Source organism: Centrocercus urophasianus, unplaced genomic scaffold, assembly GCF_019232065.1.
Source record: "Centrocercus urophasianus isolate 14NV4802_14NV808 unplaced genomic scaffold, USGS_Curo_1.0 seq_11, whole genome shotgun sequence".
In the NCBI taxonomy this organism is placed as follows: Eukaryota; Metazoa; Chordata; class Aves; order Galliformes; family Phasianidae; genus Centrocercus; species Centrocercus urophasianus.
In genome coordinates this window covers 34,306,095-34,323,903 of record NW_024884253.1, presented here as the reverse complement: position 1 = coordinate 34,323,903, position 17,809 = coordinate 34,306,095, and the positions used below count along the sequence as shown (strand labels likewise).

At 40.0% G+C, this 17,809-nt stretch overlaps 1 long non-coding RNA gene across 1 annotated transcript; it reads left to right on the top strand.

The window, feature by feature from the left end:
• Window positions 1-268: 268 nt before the first annotated feature.
• On the top strand, window positions 269-12,126 carry LOC122155121. The gene is made up of 3 exons (XR_006167150.1): window positions 269-545; window positions 2,245-2,366; window positions 11,988-12,126. It is a non-coding gene; the product is annotated as an uncharacterized LOC122155121 (long non-coding RNA).
• The last annotated feature ends 5,683 nt before the right edge of the window (window positions 12,127-17,809 follow it).

Sequence of the window (17,809 nt, the reverse complement as noted above, 5' to 3'; positions counted from 1 at the left end):
CATTGGATTTCGGAATGATTTATGAATGTAGCAAATGACATAAGCTTGAGCATTTGTCCCTTATGGGGACTCCAGTGGGGACTCCTCTCTTTTGAGACTGTTAACCATTTGCTGTTTCTTTCAGTAATCCAGTTAGTTTTATGAAGACCCTTCCTCATATCCCAAAGGCAGTTTAGTTTTCAAGGAGGTCTTTAAGGGAATTTTTATAAACATCTTCTGGAGATCTGAGAAGTTCACACACCTCCCCTTTATTCCTTTACAGAACTGGAAGAGGTTTTTGAAGCATTCCTTCCCTTTTCACATCAGCTGCTCCTGAGTATGTCTCAGTGTTGACTCCTCACCATATGCAGCGAACCAGATCCTAAGTACCACAGCAGTCCTCCCAAAATGTACTGAAAATAACGTTATGGCAGTATCACTATGCTACATAAATAATGTAATGTTTTTCGTCTTAACGGGACACAAGGAATCTTAATTTTTAACAAGTTTTTAAATATTAAGAAACCCTAACGTGGTGAATGCCAAATCCTACCAAAGAATCAAAGGTAAGTTGCAATGAAGTGGGGCTCTCACATCTACAGATTGGAATCTCAGTATGAATGTAAGTTCAGAACCAGAGGAATGGTGCCTGGGATGTCCAATCACCAGTGTAAGAATACTTTATTAAAAATAAGGCAAGCAGATTTATTGAGCTTTCCACTTTGTGCCTGTTGCCTTTCCACTGTTCTTAGTCTCCTTTTTGCACTTCATACTTACCTGAACCATCCTGGCCATGCCCTGTAGTTAGTTCATTTTCCTGAAGCTGAATGATCCTTTTGCCAGTGTCTCTTCTTCCCTGAGCATTTCTGGTTTGACCTGCATATGTTAAACACTTAACTTATAAGCCTCAGTGTAAGCATTCAGAAACCTAACTGCTGAAGTCTATTTGTGTTACTCTGTCTCCTCTGGCACTCTGTGTGTAATTTTCCTGCTTGTTGTTTGGGCTGGAAGCAATCTGTTTGCTCTGTGCTTTTACACTACGTGGCATAATGGGTTCTTGGTCTTTGAGCAGAGTTCCTGGGTATTATAGGAAGTTTCTCTGTGTTTATCCGGATGCCCATTTATCCTGTGAAGGGCTACAGCATTTTGTACAGTACAGTATTATTCCCCAATTTTTCCCCAGATACCTCCAGGAAGTTCATCACATTTGCTGACACTGAGGCAATTTTAAGTGAGAGGTTACACCCTGCAATGCTTATTTCAGCTGTTTCGTAATTGAGTTCCACTAACACCAGTCTTAGAGATTTGTTGCTATTCATTATGTCACTCTGACCAAAACTTTTTCTACTGACACTTCAATTTGAGACAATGCTGTGATGCTGTTACTACCATGCTCTACTGTGGGCCTGAGCTCCTGCATATTGCAGAGTCCCACATGCCAACAATGGATGCAAAATCATTTTTTTTCTGCCTTCTCCTTCTCTTTCTGTGCTCCGATGGTGTGCCTTCAGCACCTCTCAGCCATGCAGACTATCTTGTCAGCTTCCTCTTCCCTGTGTATTTGGACAAGATTTAGTATTAAAGTTTCTGGAGAGTTCTTCTCGGACTTATATTGTCCTGCCTTGCAGGGTTTTTTAACCTTTAATCTGTCAGAGTTTGTTATTTTCTATTTTTCTTGTTTGGGAGTGATGTCAACTCAACACCATCTTACTCTTTGTGGTCTCCTTTACCTAAACTCTAACCCTACTCATCATTTTGGGCCCTTGGGGGGAGTCAGGAGAAGAGGAAGGAAGGGAGGGAGAAAGGGAGGAAGGGAGGAAGGGAAGAAGGGAGGGAAGGAGGGAAAAAGGGAGGAAGGGAAGGAGGTTGGTTTTAGCAGATGCTGAATAGGATTTATGACATCTCTGTCAGATGGTGCTGGGACAGTGTGCTATGCTGTGTCAGATGCCCCAGCTTCTTTCTCAGTTTCCCAGTGATGACATAACCTGTGATGCAAATGTGCTGTTATTTAGGTGTGCGCTTCACACCTCAATGATGCCACACAAATGACGTGAAAGCAGATTCCTATTCCTGGACTGCTCAGAATTTGTACTTGGTTTGCAACCCAGCAACAAGCGTTTGGTATTTTACCTCAAGTGCAAACACTGGGAGAGGGATTTACTTTTATTGTGTGTCTGTACAGCTAGCACAGTAGGGTCCTGATTTATGGCTGATACTGTTAGCTACTGTTGTAGGCTAAATAATGACATACATAATTTATCATAGCAGGGACTATGGCAGGGGGCATTTGCAACTTCTGGTATCATTTCCTTCACTTGTAACGAAGAAATAACTACAAAGAACAAGCAAGGAGAGTAGGAATGAAGGCCTGCTTATGAGGTAGGACGGTAAGTGAGAACAACACATACATACTCTTCTGTCACAGTAGCTTTGCCACTGGCCGTAACATTTCTCCTCGCTTCTTTTCCCATTTCTCTTCACTCTCATTTTTCAATTCACCTTGAAATGTACGAAGAATTATGTATTGCACATTCTACCAGCTCCCTAAATTGGCAATGGTGAAACCAATAAACTAACATTTTTATGACTCAGTGCTGCTACCAGCAACAAGAAAACCTGTTCTGTCTATTGAATTCTTCTACTTTCCCACTACAGTGCTATGCCCAAAAGTACAGACTGATTCGGTTTCTCTTTTTTGCACTTTTTTTTTCCTTCATTTTTCTATTTTCTTTTTTTTAGTCTTTTTATTTCTGTGAAGCAGTGCATCAAAATATGAAATGATTCTCCTTGCTGTTTGAGATCAGATCCCATCAGATTTTTTTTGCTAGTTAAATACTCGTATATATACCTAAAAGGGAAGAATGTTCCAGTTAGCTCCAGTTTCTGAGCCAGGATGTGATGAAATTCTACCATCAAACACAGGACAATAACTATCACATGGTTACTGCAGCTCGTCAGGATTTTCATTGCTCTCATAATCTATGGAAGGACTTTGTTACCTGCCCACAAGGAAACGATGAGCCGTTACTCAAGATCCTGGACGTGCAAAGGGGAAAGGGAATGGAATCAGTAAATAACTAGTTTTTAAGGAAGCTGTTGAAAACAGATGAAAAAAAATATAAAATGAGAATAAAAAATAGAGAACACTAGATTAAAACACATTTTCCCGCTACTAAAACCACTTTGCAATGGAGAGGAGGTAAGAACCTAATTAAGCAAAGATTAAAAATGTTAGTCTGTTAAAGATCTATATAAACACAATTTTTCAGGCATCGTGCAAAAGTGTTTTGAATGATTAAATTCACGGATCTTGGATCACTGTGTCAAATTAATGAATACAGACATTTTCCCTACTTGGTGTTGGTATGCTTTATTAGAGAAAGCACTTGTTTTTATCGGGAAGTATTGTTTGGTTCTCAGTTACTCCCTTGTGTTGACCCAGTTTCTGTCTGAAGGTGGCTTGGCAAATTTAAGAGCTGTAACTGAAAGAATTCCCCCTTCTTTGCCCACACATTTGCTGACAACTTTTAATTAAACGCGTTTGTATATCACCCACTGTGGTCACTGGGGACCACCAATATGTGACTGGGGCCTCTTGGTACTACTGCAATAAACTAAGGACTGTCCATCAGCGTGTGGTAATTTCAGGAGATAGGATACAACAACTGCTGATGCCCACCATGACATGGCTGCTGCCATACCCAGCATTTCTGGGCAAGTCCAGGACGTTTGTGTGATATTTCACTCACTCCCAGTGAAGTGGGTTAGGATGTTGTAACAGGGAAACACAGAACTGTTTGAGTTGAAAGGCACCCTTAAAGGCCATCTAGTCCAACACCCATGCAATGAACAGATACACCTACAGCTACATCATATTGCTCAGAGCCCAGTCCAGCCTGACCTTAAATGTCTCCAGAGATGGGGTATTCGCCCCTTTCGGGCAACCTGTGTGAGTGCCTCATCACCCTTGTTATAAAAAACTTTTCCTTTTCATATCCGAACTAAATCTCTTTTAGTTTGGAACCATTTCCCCTTGTTCTGTTACAACAGACTCTGCAAAAGAATCTGTCCCCTTCTTTCTTAGAGCCCCCTTTAGATACTGAAAGGCTGCTATCATCTCTACCCAACTCTCTCAGTGCTGTCCTAGTAGGAGAAGTGTTCCACCCCTTGGATCACAGAGCAGTTAAGAGAAGCCTTTAGGAAGCAACGTGCCCATTGAGTCAGAAGCTGTGCCACCAGTTTGGGGTGCTCCAAAGGTGCTTAGAGAATAGAATAGAATAGGACTCAGTGTGGTTATGCTCCTGTTACAAATTCAAAATGGCCATTTTATGGTATTTTGCTGATGAGGCAGCTGAGTACTGATGGCAGACATTGCAGCGAAGATAAAGCTATGTTTTTTAAATTAAAAATGTAAATCCAGGCATGGATTGCTGGTGGAGGTTCAAGTTTGGCAGCAGAGAAACTGTCTGATTCCTTCAACAGGAAAATAACAATTTAATACAACTTTTACACTCATAATTTAATCATGTACAATTTACAAGGGAGGCAATGTAAAGCATAAATTGTAAAGCAGTGCAGTCAACCATCAACATCCTCAGTGCTATGGCCCTGTGGCTCGTGACTGTGCCAGAGGGAAGCACTGTGAAAAACAGCAACTGTAGAAGTAAGCGTGTTTATTTTAATTTAAGAGGAGGCAGTGGGATCAAGTTCATTGAAATATATTGAGTGGAGAGAAAACTTGCAGTTATATAGAAAGCTATATGTGATATTAAAAAAAAAAAAAAGCCTTTCTACTATGAATGCTCCATTTTCGTTCCATCATTATTCAACACTCTAGAACAGGACAAGAATCACTCTGAGCTTAAAAGGACCAAAAGTGATGGCTTGGCAGTACATATGCTGGGGGTAAAGATGGAGGTGTGTAACACAGATAACATGAATTCATTTAATCATTAAGAATGGAAACATGCAGTACAGTCTAGGTGCAATTTACAGCCTTTCCTTTCTGCTGCTTGTGCATTTTGTATTACCCTTCACTATACATTATTATGCTACTGCATGGTCTTTCTGCTTATGACTTTTTGTCATAAGAAGGGAATACCTACAGAGCTTATTTTTTTTTCCCTTTGAGATCAGACTGCATGTGCAGGGTTCTCTGGAATATCCCCCATTCTATGGAATATTAAGTAGTATTTTTAAGAGACAAAACATCTATTAGTTTTTTGGTTGTTTTTGTTTCAAAATGCACTCCCAGGCCATGTCCCTACCTGCATCACAGCTGCAATGTAGTAGTTGTCCATTTCTAGCTAGGAAATATCCAAGTCTAAAGCCGGGTGTTATTTATCATCCTTGCAGGGCAACAAATTAATAACGCAGTTGAGTCAGTATAACCCCCTCTCCAGACCCTTTGCTTTTTCTCTGTGAGCTTCTTGCTGTATATCTCCTTGTTTTGAAGCCGCTCTTCTATTTCTTGTCGCAGCATTATCCTGTTCCTCTTTCACATATATTTCTTCCTTCTGTCAAACCCACTTCTTCCATGAATTATTCCTGCCTTGCTCTCCTCAGCTGTCAACTCCCTTCATCCATCTGCTCCAGACCCTGTCTGTGCCATGCACAGAGACTTCTACATCTCAGACTGTGCCGTTTAGGGATAGAAAGATCTCACTAAGTTTAGAGTTAGTTAGTGTCCCTCAGCTGTGGTCTCTCTCACACAAGCAGGTCTGTATAAATGGATAATACATCATCATTAAGCATATAGTGGACCTGCAAACACAGTGAAGAAGGAAATGTGATGACCAATAGATCTTTTTCTATCTGTAACCTTTATTAATGAGACCTAAAAATGTACTGCTCATTAAATCTTATTTCTTAATCATGCTAGCGCCGCTAAATAAAAATGTATATGCTCCATCTGGATTATTACAGAATGCAAGAGAAAGGCTGAGCAAATTCTACATTTAATTCACTCTTTTCTTTAACACAATAAAGTAAATTAAAATCAATGATTGATTGTCTTTGGGAACATTATCATCAGGGCTGAATACATAAACAATGCACCAAATGAAAAGCTATTTAATCTCATTCTTTACTGTGTGTATCTCAGCCAGTGTATAATAAGCCAATAAATTCTGTTTATTTAATTCAAAGAAGAAAAGAAATGTTTATCCAGTTTGACCATTTATCCCACATCAGAAATGCTTTTCTTCATGTTCATTTAAGAAAATGTGTGGCATGTTAACAAATATTTTAAAATATCTGTCAGTGTGCACAGCTTTCAGCAGTATCTTCTCAAGGGTCAGTGCAGTGCAGAGCATCAGTCATCATGCAGTAAGACATACGGAGTTCTGAGGAGTTGGAAATGCTCTTTCTCAGTGCACAGGAGTGTACAGCCCATTCGTTCTTCCACAAGGTGCTTGGGACTGTACAGTGCTGTGCTTTCCTGGAGTAGAAATTTCTTATTTTCAGGTGGTTGGAGCTACATTATTTTTTGATGCTGTGTGTTAGTGTCTTTCCAATAGCTATGTCAAGATCCTCTTGCCAAGTCTTACATTATTCTTCAATTAACTGTCCTCCCCTTGCACAGTTCGACATGTCTGTATGTGACTGCAGGTCGTGCCAAACTGAGATGTGGGGGGAATTATATGAAGCGCTATAGCACTTGTGCATTTTTAGTAAGCTTTTGATTTTTACACGTGCATTTTGAACTGTAGTTCAAAGAAAAATAATATCTATATCACAAAAATACCTAGAAAAGACATTGTGTATTGTCTTGAAACAAACTGATTCGGCAACGGAAAAATAAATTCAGTGGGGATAAACTTATTCACATGGATTTTAATTTGTTGATTAAAGAAAAGCTCTTTTAATCAAGCAGGTGTTTACCGGTGTGAAGGCCTGAGGTTTGAGCTTTTCTCCTTAGCCAACTTGTACTGATTCCATTACCAAAAAAAAAAAGGATAATCAGATGCATTAAGATCTGATTTACTTCTTTTCGTATTTAGAAGCAAAGAGGCAAATCGTACATCAACTCTGGAGAGTATAGGAAAGAAACTCTTGAAGCCTAGAGGATACTGTTTCCTCACTTATATCTTCACTGTCCCTCCAAACACAGAAAAGTAGGATTTAGAATCTCTTAAATACGTTCTTTGGCCATTCAAGGACATTTGTACATTTGCATTTTGATGACAAAATACCTTTTTTTTTTTCCTTTAATCACTGTTGTTTTGTCTGTGTGAAGAAGAGGCAGGAACCCTCTCTGGCTAATACCTATGAGGTCACTGTTATTCTAAGCTACAGCCACCCTAAGAGTTATTTCTTTTATGGAGCCTCCAGAAAACTACCACCCCTTAACAGGTCAACTTGCTAAGCGATAGATACTTGTGAGACAGCAAAAAAATCGAGGTTAGAAGTGGTTTTGGATATATGTGTGGTCAATACCTAGCACACTGGGTCTTGAAACTGCCCGGGAGTTTTGTAATACACAACTGAAGTGCAAACAAAAAATAACTTTCTTTCCCTGCCATCTCTTAAATGGCACAGAGGCTGTACAGCTGAGCAAGGTTGTGTATCCAGCTAAGGGCTTGGTCTGCTGTGGCTGCCACTACAGGAAGTCTGATTCGCAGAATGTACCACCTCCATTTTTTTCCTTTGTAAAATGTTGCTCTTAACCACTTTGTGCAGTATCCAATCCATTTCCTGTGGATCTTTTCTCCCTGTGCTTCTAAGCTGTCTACATCTCCTATGGAGACAACAAATTCAGCGTACTGCTGCCAGAGAGATCTCAAGGAGTTCATAATTAGTTTGAGCAGCTGTCCCTTGTGCTCTCAGGTCAGCCAGGTGAGAAGTTCTGAGATGAATGGTAGGGAGACTGGGAGCTAGAAGTGGTAATGGCTGGGAGCTACAAGTCTTTTAGTATACAGTGATACTTGAAAAAAAAAAAAAAAAGTACAAAGATTATGAGCAAGTGGGAATGAAAAAATTATGAAATCAGCAACAGAGTTTACTGGACATGAGGAAGTATTACTTTTCAGAAAGGGTGGTCAGGCACTGGAATGGACTGCCCAAGGAGGTGGTGGAGTCACCGAGCCTGGGGGTGTTCAAGGAAAGGCTGGATGTTGTGTTGAGGGACATGGTTTAGTAGGAGCTATTGGGAATAGGTGAATGGTTGGACTGGGTGATCTTTTAGGTCTTTTCCAACCTTGGTGATTCTATGATTCTATGATTCTACATCAGATGAAATGTTTGGGTCTGTATGCAGGGTTTGTACTTTTTTAAATTTTTATTTTATTTTTTTAGTTGCTAGATAGTGTTTTGTCAGTCAGTCTAAGGGACATATACACGCTGATGTTATTCCTCTGGTCTGGGCCTGCAGCCTGTAGTGAAGCTGCAGGGTCTGGTTCTTTTCAATTAGGATGCATTGTGATGAGTGAATATATCATGATACCGTAGAAGAAGTCGTGTAAAAAGATGGAGCAGTAAAGAGGATGGAGTCAGCCATTTGGACTGAGATTAACTAACAGCCAATGTTTTAGTGAGGAGCTGGCTATCATATCTTTAAGCTGTAGTTTTGTAAAAATTCAACTTCTGTTTCAGAATCTCAAACCACCTTCCACTGGGAAGTTACGTGCAGCAAATAGTTACGCTTAGCAGTCCTACCAGACAGCGTGCTTTGCTTCCTCGCGCTTCCTGGAAATGACCACAAAGTTGATTTTTCATCCTCATAGAGGAATTGCACTCGACGAAGGACAAAGACTTGAGAAGCCACCGCCGCTGGAGCCCCCTCATCCCACTGCAATTACCAAAATTTGACACAAATAACAGCAATCTGAAGTGTTCTCATTTGCTCTGCAGGTGAACCTGACGTTAGCTTCCTCAGGCCGCTGGAGGGAAGGCAGCAGAGAAGTGGTTGGGAATTGTTCTTCCTTCTCTCTTCGCTGTTTGTCACACAGCTGACAATACAGTTCTGAGCGTGCTGCCTCCTGGTCCTGTGCATATAAAGTTGGGTTCCTGGGATTTCAAACATCCATAATTATGCACTTAAAATGTATTGTTTCCAGATGGTAATGCAACCAGTTATTTCAAACAATGAAAAATCCAGTGATTTAATTGTTTCTGACAGATGAGTAGGAAAGCTGAACGAATAGAAATGTGTAAAAAGAATAGTAGACAAGGACATTGGTAAATCTTAACTACAAAGAATTTCTGGAGAAATGGGGGTCTGTAGCCTTAAAAATTTATTTCCTGCAAATAGACTTGAGGAAATCCAAAGTTAAAAGTTTGGAATATTTTCAAAGTCTTCTCATGTGCACAGATATGATTAAAAGTTGTATCAGCAAAGGAAACTGCACATATTTCTTCCTGAATGCATAATTTGATTCTGTGGCTGTGAGAGGGGACATGCAAAGGTTTTTCACTTTCACTGTTCCCTCCAGCATGGAAATTACATCAAGAGCACCTCGAGCTTTCTGTGTATTTCATGAACCCAGAATCACCATCAGTATGAGCAAAAATATATGACATGTCTCTTCTGTAAATTAATTTTTTTTTTTTTTACAGAATGTGAGTTCAGTAACAAATTTTCAAGTGTAAAGACTGCTGCTCAGCTCTGTGGTCAGGGACGCACTGCGTCTTTGTGGTTTGCAGGTCAGAGTATTTAGGTGCTTCCAGTTCCAAGAAATATCCTTCTCTTAACATTGGAGACCTAAATGAATGCAAGGGTAATTAAAATACTCAGGTCGTCCTGTGTTATAAATTCTCACTGTTCCCTGGTGCTGCAGAAGGAGATGGAATAGCTCACCAGTCTCAAGTCTCCTCCTTTTCCTGAAAACCCACTGGTGTGAGCAGGCTGCACTCAGGACAGCATCTGGGGAGTTTGGTGGTGAATCCCAGAGCTCACACCTCTCACAGCCCCATGACTCTTCTCTCAGGTCACCACAGCGGCGTTGCTCTCATCCACGCACTGGGCTTTCTACCAGGCCACTGCCTTGTGTGAACGCAGATCTCATCCCATGAGTGGCCATGCAAGAAATGTCAGTTGTGCAGTTCTCATCTTCTTGGCTGAAAAAGCATGAAAAAAAGTCACACAATGGTGACTTTTGCATCATGTGATTGGTATTATACGTTCATGGAAAAAGACAGCATTACTGTGTTCTTGTTCCTACAATTCCTCTACATCAAGGTATGTGTCCTGTCCTGCCAAGAGAGCCCTAGGACCTGGGCGTTCTGCACACTGTAACATTATCCATGTAGCTATCAAGCACTTGGCATATTCCAAATCACACACCATTTTTCATTTCCATCAAATATGCATTTTAAAGTATCACTGAGCAAGCACTGCAGTATGCACAAACAAAAGGAATTTTTTTTTTTACTGGAAAGTATTTTTCTTACTTCCCTTTGTTAGGGGACATATTGGAAACAGAAAAAAATCACGCAGCAAACAGTGCACAGCTTGAGCAGAGAGCCAGAGCAGCCTGGAGGTGCAAGCGCTCACACACACTCCATACTTATGGCAATTTTAAATGAGATATACCGAGCTGCGGTTGTACCAACAAATAAGAGCCCCGAGGACAGTTGAGGCAGTCACAGATCAGGCATGAGCTGACTGTGGGAGACAAATACCAGCTGCCAGGAGAGCAGTGGCATAAGACATGCTGTGCCGATTCTCTGCATTAATTGGCTACCCCGGCTTTAGAGCTGCTTTGTGTCGCAGTGCCGTGCTAGCCAGCTGCAGCACAAATCTGGGTTTGGTCTCCACAGCCCTTCACAAAAGCTGTGCTACTGATTGCACCACCATTGGCTTTTAAATTCTCTATTTACTACTCAAGACCTCACTACTAATGAACACTCCAGCCCCTGGAACTGTGCGGTTTTTGATTGCCTTGTCTCAGCCTCCCACTCAGTGCAGCTTGATCTGCTTTGGTTGTGTTAGCATAAGCAGAAATACAGTTGGGATGGGATGTTTTAACACTGCAATTCTGTAAGCAGTTCAGTGCTGCTGCCAGAAAGAACAGCCCTGCCCTCTCCCTGTTACCAGATGTTTGCTCTTGTCCCTCTGTTGCTCCCTGGCTGCTGCCAGCATCGCCAAGCAATGAACTAAATGGGAGAACAAGTCCACTTCGAAGTTAACTTGAGAGAAAAAAACAGTAATGATTAGTTTTAATTTAGATTAATTCAAAATAGTTTGCTGTTCAGCTATGAAAATGCTTTTGTCAGCCAGAGGAAGAAAACAGTTCTGGAAGAGCAATGGTTTGTGTTTAGAGACAGACAAAGAGCAAGGCTGTTATTCTTGGCTTACACTTCATAAAGATGGGGTATAAATGTGATTGTGTTCTCAAATCTCCTTAAAATGGCACTATTATTCTCTTCTTAGTGCTCCTTGTCTCTCAAACCTCTCACTTGAGGTCTTTTTAAAAAGCATTCATTTAAAAGTGTTTTTATCAGCCCTTTGCATGTAAAATTTAAGCCGGAGTACGAAGATTATATCAGCGCTCAACAACTGAAACAGGTTTATTGATAGTACCTAACACACAAAATACACTTTTCATGGGACTGTCTTTCAAGTGAATAAACATAATGTGAGCCTCTTTATACATTTGGAGAACATTTTTTTGCATATCCAGTGATGCTGATTTCTTGGAAAGTGCATACTCACAAAATGCAAGCATCACTCCTTTGTTTTGGCTGCCAGAGATGGTAAAAAGCATATCTTTTTACTGGAGTGAGGAAGAAGGTGGATGTGCAGACAAGATAAAAAGCTGCACAGTTCTCCAACCAGAGCTTCAGGCACTTTGCTTCAAAATCCCACCCAGTCCGAAAAGGCTAACGAGCACAGTCCTTCACCCGGAGGAGCAGAAGTTGTTGAATGAAAAGATGCCATTTTTAACACAGCTGTTTCTCTCATACCTTCCTAACAATTCTTCTTCATCTGCTAGAAAATATCTGATCAAACTAGCACCACATTTACAGAACAGCAATTTCATCTCAGATCGTACTTTTTTTTTTTTCAGATTTTACTATTTGCTATGCCACTGGGACCACAGTGGTTCATTCCCTCAACCAAAGAGCAGTGGTGCTGCCTGCGATGAGTCACTCTGCATCCCAGGCTGGCTCAAATAACCTTTGTGTTCCTTAAGGCTAAAGAATTTCTTCGGAGGAATGAAGAATGAACCACAGGTAGGTCAAATTCACAGCCAGAAGTTCACTGCAGTTTCATTATGATATTGTTAAGTTCCATGTTCCTGCTGAAAAGATGACATTTTCTATTGAATAGTGACATTTGAAAATATAAGCCAAACATATTACCTTTCCTCTGAAATATTTGATTCGGCAAACAAGTGACAGACAGATATTTCTGATTCTGCAGGCTTTGGCAGAAGCATTATACAAATTGTTATTTGTTGCAGAGATTTAACCCATTTTTTCCCCTTCCGCAGGCAAATGGATAAAAATGTAGAATCAAGAGCTAAGACAGTGGTACAAGCCTTATCTTAGAGAAGAAAAGGCTCTGGGGAGAACTCATTGTGGCCTTCCAGTACTTGAGGGGAGTGTATAAACAGAAAGGGGAGCGACTGTTTACAAGGGTGGATAGCGATAGGACAAGGGAGAATGGTTTTAAAATGAGACAGGGGAGGTTTAGGTTAGATATTAGGAGGAAGTTCTTCACACAGAGAGTGGTGACACACTGGAACAGGTTGCCCAAGGAGGTTGTGGATGCCCCATCCCTGGAGGCATTCAAGGCCAGGCTGGATGTGGCTCTGGGCAGCCTGGTCTGGTGGTTGGCGACCCTGCACATAGCAGGGGGGTTGAAACTTGATGATCTTTGTGGTCCTTTTCAACCCAGGCCAAATTCTAGGATTCTATGATTTTTTATGAAAGTAAGTTTTTATGTTTACCATGGGAGAACTGAGATGTTAACTGAGAGCCAGAAGGATTAGTTAGAAAATCACTGACTCTGCCTTGAAGTTTTATAAATCAGGACATATCAGAAAACTCTCTTAAAGAAAAACAGTGGAATCTGACACAACAAATGCAAACATGCCCTCAATTGCAAACACTACCCTCATTTCAAGTTACCAATTTCAAAACATTATGTGAAAATCCACTGCAAACAGTGACCTCAAACAAAATTTAACATCTATAGCAATCTGTGTCTGTATACAGCTTTGTTAAACACGACATAAAAAATGAACTGGGATTCTGGTTAACAGTCACAACACTGTAAATTGGTGTGGTACATTAGAGAATCTGGCCCAGTGTGTGTCACAGCTGTTTAATTCATCTAAGGTTGGCAGGGATTCTTTTTTACTTAAATGTATTCACACCCATGCAAGCTGTCAAATTGGAATTACACTTAAGAGCTGAGGCAGAGCTGCAGCTGCAGCAGTCATGGGAGCAGGGGGGCTCACTGTGTCCCTCCCATGCTGCCCAGAACTCAACAGGAGACCCCTCAGCTGATGGCTTGGTCCCGTCCTCTTTGCATGACCTAGCTTTTATTTGGGTTTTACATTCAATGTAATCTAAAATGACTTTAAGGTAGCATTTTCATTTTAGTGGTGGGTAAAAATCAGCTATTGAGGAGAATGACCTCACAGCCATAAATGATGAAGACATTATCTATCATCACAGCCCTTATTCTGTCTGCTGCTAGAGCAAACTCTCTTCATTAGAGGTGGGAAGGTTATTTGCAATAAAGTATTTACTCTTTTCTCTGGTAACTTAGCCTTTTCCCTATTTGTTTTGCTTCTTTTTACTATTGAAATTTATCTGTGAACGTTCTGATTTTTATGTGTTGGCCTATTATTCAGTGTTATTCAGTGAGTTCTTTAGGCAACGATATTGGAGTTTATGCACTGCTCCTGAACTGCTCACTCTGGCCATTTTTCTCAAGCATGAGCTATCCACATTTTGTTATTTGTTCACGGTGACACTCAAATAAATTTCCAGAAGTTGCTTTCATTTCCTTCTGAGCATCTCCCATTCTGAGACATCTAACTTAGAACAGTATACCTACAGGCTTCCATGCTGTCCAGACATTTTATAAAATCACTCCTGGTGACATAATGGATTTCTGTCTGATACCTCTCCTTCCACTCACTCATAATGCTGTCTTAATGTTAGAATTCCTGACAGCTTTCCATAATTCAAGGGATTACCTGGTGTTCTGTTGAGTTCTGGTACTGCAGATGTCTGTGCATCATCCAGTTCCTTTCATTAATTTATCAATGTCATTTCAAAACTAATTGACTTGAATTTCTTTTCCTGATAGCTCTTGCGGAAAAGTGCTCTAGAATCTTATTCCTTTGCTGGCTGGAGTCCTTCTAATTCCCAGCATAGAGTCATCATCAATGTACTATCTGATATATTCATCTTTGAATGATGGGACTGAGGTTGGTTTTGTTTTCTTTAAGAGCCTCCAAGTAAAGAGCTCAATGCGATAATAAAAATTTGAACAACATATTTAAGCATAGCTCTGTAATTTTCAGGAACATCAAACAAATGCAAAAATATATGACTGTTATTAGTATTAAAATAATTAGCTGTTACTCAGCTTCTCAGACAGTATTGGTCATCCAAGTAGAAAATTCATCAGTACAGCCTTCTTGGTCAGTATATAATATGGCTGATTATGTTTAACAGTCAGAATGCGTGCTATCAGCTTCGGGAATGGATTCAGCCTCCTGATCTATGATGCTTATCTTTACACATTTAACAGCTCTACAGTCTTGTGGAAAGGATCCTATTTCTTTTTCTTCATGCAAAGATTTCTGTGCAGTCACTAAACTCCCTGAGTTGGACATATACAACAATTATCAGCAAACACAATAAAATTATCATACATGATAATGTATGTTGCTAGTAATATGGATACAGAACAGTGTGTATACTGACTGGCAATTCCAAGACTATGAAAGCATTATTATCTACAACATGCAGGAATTTAATAGAGAAAGCAAAGGAGTGTATTTACCTCATTATATGTGGAATATTTTGTCATGTAAATTCATAAATTCTGAACTGTGAAGGATTATTAAAATCTCTATGAATAATGTCATAAGCTAAGTCCAAGAAAGAAGTTCACTTTGGAGATTAGGGGGATATCTGCATTGTAGACTTCATATGACCACAAGCATAACATTTAGTTCAAATGTAAAGAACTTAGGAGCCTACATTCTCCACCCTGGAAGTTGTAGAAATCTTTATGCCCCCTCCCGGGAGGCGTTCAAGGCCAGGTTGGATGGGGCTTTGGCAGCCTGGTCTGGTATTAAATGTGGAGGTTGGTGGCCCTGCATGTGGCAGGGGGGTTGGAGATTCGTGATCCTTGAGGTCCCTTCCAACATGGGCCATTCTGTGATTCTGTGATTGACAGGAACATCTTATAGGTTAATTGTTTAGGAGGCTAAAATGGAGAGTGCTTCTCACCTTCATCCTTTCCCACAGCTCCTACACAAAGATCATTTCAATGTTATCAAGGTTTGCTCTCCCCACAGGTAATCCAGTAAGTGTAACAAAGCAGATCTTGTCTGTAAACTCCATGTAAGCACATACAGAACTGTAGATTACTGTCATTTTGTTATTTATTCAGATATTCAGAGTCTAAATTGTGTTCCAATCAAGTCAGTTATGGAAATTGAAAATTGAAAATGCATTTATTTCAGAGCGACACATAATTATATACTTCTAGTTTGCCTGACTATTTTAAATTACTTTATGCAAATCTCATTTTCAGGGATTATGTATAGAGTACAATTAGATGAGCTCTTAAATAGCTAATATAATATAATTGTGGAATTATTGTGTGTGTGTATAGCGTGCACATAAGATCCAGATGTTAATTAGTAAATCAGGTTGACTTAGCAAACAGAAATTTGCTCAGTTTGAAGAGAAATTGAAAGACGAGACAATTGCTTCCTGGAAGTTACTGTTTATACTATGAGCTCACTAAAAGGAAAAAATTAACATAGAAAAAATACTTTTGTAAAAAACAAAAAGAGAACACCAATTAAGTTATATAAGTAGGAATTCAGTGCTCTCAGAATCTAGTCTGATTGCTTTGGAGCAAAATACATGAGATGTGAGGCTAGTATTGCATTGCAACAGGCTGCCCAGAGGGGTGGTGGAGTCACCATCCCTGGAGCAATGTGTAGACATGGCACTGAGGGCCATGGTTAACGAGCATGGTGGGGATGGGTTGATGGTTGGATTAGATGACCTTAGCGATTTTTTCTTACCTTAATTTATGTAATTGTATCTTTACCATCCAAATGGTTTGTGCAGTGGTAAAGCAGCTTTAGGTAGTCACTTGTGTATATCGCTGCACTTCACTAGAAAGTGATGGAGTTAGTTTGCAACAGATGCAGATGGAATTCTGTAAGCCTTCTTCTGAAGGATACAATTGAGTCCAGAGACAAAAAATCAGAGAGTTTACAGTTTGCCAAACCAAAATTCATCCCTTGGATGGATGCTATTAACAGGTTTTATCCAGAAGGTAACCTTTCACATTGTGCAAAAAGAAAACTTGAGTTAAAATATTTCAGCTTTGTAGACATAACAAAAGAATGTGTTTTAAACTACAAATATAATAACTGTAATTTAGGTCAATTTTGTTATTTGGCATCAAGCGGACAAGTCGGTTTTGCCTTTTCTATGAAAAGCTGACATTTAAAGTCTGAAAATAGCCAGAAAATGGGCGTGAATTACTCAGAGAAAAATACTGCCTCTACTGAAGCTTAGAGCAGAAACTTTAAGAACAGTCAGGTGGAACAACCTGTCATCTCAGCCCACAAGTCCTCTTCAGGCCTCAGTCACGTGCTCACTGCTTGCCCTAGTTCCCACTGATTTCAGTAGGAGTTGAGAGCAAATCCAGAACAGGAGATATTGCCCATATTTTCCACTGTGGCAAAACCTGTGCTGTGACCTGTGAGGGCTTATCACTGATGGCCAGATCCAAAATCTTATTCAACAAGTCACAAAAGCCGAGCAGAGCATGAGAGCAGCAAGCGTCACAAGAATATTTCAGACACCCTTTGGTTGTGAATAACACAGCTGGTATCAGTGCCATCTGTAAAAAACCCATTGCGAGAGCCTCAGTAAGTGATGGAAAGCTACACATTCTGTACTCCATTTCAGATAATATAAAATCAGCTTAGTCTTTTGAAGGAAAATCCTCTGTACTTTCCCACATAAATAACTACACAGTGAGACAGCTGAAATATTTTTAAACAATGATGTTTTAAAAAAATGGTTTTTAAACAACACGTCACTGAAAGTGTTTGTTGTCACATATTGGCAGTTGGATACCTGATAAGCTGTCCATGATTTCAGAGGGGAAAAATACTCCCCACGGCTGTAGGAGTTTCTGTTTATTCTAGTTGTGGAAATGTCAGTAGAAACATTCTAAGTGTCTGTACCCCTCTAAGGAAATGCTTCACCAAAACTTATCTTTTATAAAACAAGAAAACACTCTGAGGGTAGAAAAGGCTTCATTTATTGTGTAAATATCCCTTATCCTTTGAGTAAATAATAGTCTTTCAATGGCTGTTTACAGAATGCTTGGTACTGTACCTTCACTCAAGCTTTTCCCTGTTAAAACTGAGGATTGTAGCAATGTTTATTTGCACTCCATCAGTCAAACTGAATCACCTAATGACCTGCAAATAGCAATAAAGAAGCCTTATTGCTTGTCAGCTGTTTGTCTCTGTATTTAATAGCAGAGACAGTTGCAAAGATCTTAACCTTTATTCTGGTCCTGAGTCCAGGCTTCCCCTCACTTCCCCCCAGTCATTTAAAACATTATCGTGAACATGAAACAACCCAACATCATTCACAATGA